Here is a 3,581-nt window from a genome sequence, read left to right on the forward strand (position 1 = left end):
AATATATGTTAAGAAAGTGTTTTAACCCAAATTATTTAAAATACCAGCATCACATGTCCTTAATACAGAAATACTTAGGATATGCTAACCAAATAGGTCTTCAAGATCCAAAATACTTTTTATTATAGCATATAATTCAGAGGAACCACATTTCAAGTGTCTGATACCTTCGTGGCTATCATATCAGACAACACAGATTTAGAGAATGTGTAGGCTTTTCCCAGAAAGCAGTTGCGACTCTTTGGGGACAGAACAATTTCAGAGTTCTGTGAAGTTACATACTCAACTAAGAGGACAATGAAGAGTAAAAAGTGCTTCCATCTTCACAAATGTACACATAGTTTATAAATACACCCCAAATCAGTGTGAAATGGAAGACTTAATAAAACTACACTAAGATTTCATTTCCCTCCAGTCAGAATGACAATGATCAAGAATACAAACGACAATCAATGCAGGTGAGGTTGTGTGGAAACGTAACACCTCCACGTTGTTGGTGAGATTGCAGACTAATACAACCACTCTGGAGAGTAGTTTGGAGATTCCTCAGAAAACTATGGATGGAACCACCATATAACCCAGCTCCTACTCCTTGATATTTTCCCCAAAGATCTAAAATCAGCATACTACAGTGACACAACCATATCAATATTCATAGCAGCACAATTCACAATAGATAAATTATGGAATCAACCCAGATGCCTGTCAATGTGTGAAGGGATTAAAAAATTGTGTTATAGGCCGGAAGTCGCCGTCCGTGGGGAGCCGCAAGCCACTCAGCATGGCTGCAGAGAGGGGTGCACGGCGCGAGGCGCTAAGAGTGCGGACGGGAAAGCGGCGTCCAGAGCCAGAACCAGAGCCAGAGCCAGAGCGCCAACTGGAACCGGAACCGGAGAAGCCCTCCCTTCTCTGCAACCCAGCTCCCAACCACAATGATGACAGTGATTCTGGCCTTTCTGACAGCAAGGAGAGTGCATTCTCAGGTCTGGAAGATTCTGGCAGTGACAGTAGTGAGGACACTGAGGATAAAGAAGATGGAAGCAACTGTGACAAAGACGACGGTAGCACAGAGGAGACCTCTAAGGAGCAGGCACAGGCGCAAGCCTCTCGCCCAACGACAGAGATGGCGAGAGTGCCGAGCAGGGACGAGTACGCAGAAGACAGCTCTGATGAGGAGGACTGTCAGGAACAAGGTGGTCAACCTGCCTCTGGAGTGGTACCAGGACTTCCCACACGTGGGCTACGACCTGGATGGCAGGTGCATCTACAAGCCCCTGCGGACCCGGGATGAACTGGACCAGTTTCTGGATAAGATGGACGATCCTGACTTCTGGCGCACAGTGAAGGACAGGATGACGGGGCAGGACCTGCGGCTGACTGATGAGCAGGTGGCCCTGCTGCAGTGACTACAGCGGGGCCAGTTTGGGGATGTGAGCTTCAACCCTTATGAGCCGGTTGTGAACTTCTTCAGCGGGAACATCTTGATCCACCCAGTGACCAACCGCCCTGAAGACAAACGCAGCTTCATCCCGTCCCTGGTGGAGAAGGAGAAGGTGTCGCACATGGTGCACGCCATCAAGATGGGCTGGATCCAGCCTGGCAGGCCCCGGGACCCCACCTCCAGATTTTATGACTTGTGGGCGCAGGAGGACCCCAACGCTGTGCTGGGAGATGCATGTGCCTGCACCCAAGCTGGCCCTGCCTGGCCACGCGGAGTCATACAACCCCCCTCCCGAGTACCTGCCCAGCGAGGAGGAGCGCTTGGTGTGGGACAGCAGGAGCGGGAGAGAGGAAGCTCAATTTCCTGCCACGGAAGTTCCCAAGCCTGCGGGCTGTTCCTGCGTATGGGCCCTTTAGCTAGGAGCGCTTTGAGCGCTGTCTTGATCTCTACCTGTGCCCACGGCAGCGCAAGATGAGGGTGAATGTAGATCCTGAAGACCTCATCCCCAAACTGCCTCGGCCCAGGGACCTGCAGCCCTTCCCCACGTGCAGGCCCTGGTCTTCAGGGATCACAGTGACCTTGTCCGCTGCCTCAGTGTCTCCCCAGGGGGCCAGTGGCTGGTTTCAGGCTCTGATGGTGGCTCGCTGCATGAGAGTGGTGCCCGTGGGTGGCGTGGTGAGGAGTGTTGCCTGGAATCCCAACCCCAGCGTCTGCCTGGTGGCCGCAGCCATGGACGACGCGGTGCTGCTGCTGAACCCAGCCTTAGGGGACCGGCTGCTGGCGGGCAGCACAGACCAGCTGCTGAGCGCCTTCGCCCTGCCAGAGGAGCCTGCCCTGCAGCCTGCGTGCTGGATGGAAACCGTGGAGGAGGAGCGCCAGCGGGGCCTGTGGCTGCGCATCTGCCACGGAAAAGCCCGTGACACAGGTGACCTGGCACAGGCGCGGGGACTATCTGGCTGTGGTGCTGGCCACCCCAGGCCACACCCAGGTGCTGATTCACCAGCTGAGCCGGCGTCGCAACCAGAGCCCCTTCCGCCGTAGCCATGGACAGGTGCAGTGCGTGGCTTTCCACCCCACCCGGCCCTTCCAGATCGTGGCTTCTCAGCGCAGCATCCGAGTCTACCACCTGTTGCGCCAGGAGTTCACCAAAAAACTGATGCCCAACTACAAGTGTGTGTCCAGCCTGGCTGTGCACCGTATAGGTGGCAACATCATCTGCGGCAGCTATGACAGCAAGCTGGCGTGGTTTGACCTGGACCTTTCCACCAAGCCCTACAAAGTGCTGAGGCACCACAGGAAGGCTCTGTGGGCTGTGGCCTTCCATCCCCAATACCCACTCTTTGCGTCGGGCTCGGAGGACGGCAGCGTCATTATCTGCCATGGCATGGTGTACGATGACCTGCTGCAGAACCCACTCCTGGTGCCAGTCAAGGTGCTGAAGGGGCATGTGCTGACCCGGGACCTGGGTGTGCTGGATGTGGCCTTCCACCCCACACAGCCGTGGGTCTTCTCCTCAGGGGCTGATGGCACTGTCCGCCTCTTCACCTAGGCTACTGCCCTGCTGCTGGGTGGGGGCTGACCTTCTCAATAGAGGCTTTCTTACTGTGAAAAAAAAAATTTGTTTTATATATATATATATATATATATATATATATATATATATATATATATATACACACACATACATAAACAGTGGAGTTCTACTCAGTCATTAAAAAGAATGAAATTATGGCATTTGCCAGTAAATGGATAGAAATGGAGAACATCATGCTAAGTGAAATTAACCAAAGTCAGAAACTCAAAGGTCAAATAATGTTCTCTTTCATAGGCAGAAGCTAGAGTAAAATAATGGAAAGAGGGAGGGAAGGATAAGATAACATAAAGAACCAATCAAATACAAATTAATAGATGAGCAAAAGGAAGTCTAGTAGAGTAAAGGAAGGGGAAGAGGGGAGGATGTGAAAGAAAGGAAGGAGGGAATGGAGCGGGTGTATCATGAGCTGAAGTCCATTTCCATGCACGTATGAATTTGTAGGGATGAACCCACATACGATATACAATCATAAAGCTCTAATAATTTTTTTAAAAAAGGAAAGAAATCAACAAAGAGGGAAAGTGCAGATGACAGAGACTGAATGCC

The 3,581-nt window shown here is 51.8% G+C and overlaps 1 pseudogene; it reads left to right on the plus strand.

Moving 5' to 3' along the window:
- Positions 1 to 781: 781 nt before the first annotated feature.
- Positions 782 to 2,990, plus strand: LOC124961382 (ribosome biogenesis protein BOP1-like; annotated as a pseudogene).
- Positions 2,991 to 3,581: the final 591 nt, after the last annotated feature.

The sequence above is a fragment of the Sciurus carolinensis genome, chromosome 12 (assembly GCF_902686445.1).
Source record: "Sciurus carolinensis chromosome 12, mSciCar1.2, whole genome shotgun sequence".
Classification (NCBI taxonomy): domain Eukaryota; kingdom Metazoa; phylum Chordata; class Mammalia; order Rodentia; family Sciuridae; genus Sciurus; species Sciurus carolinensis.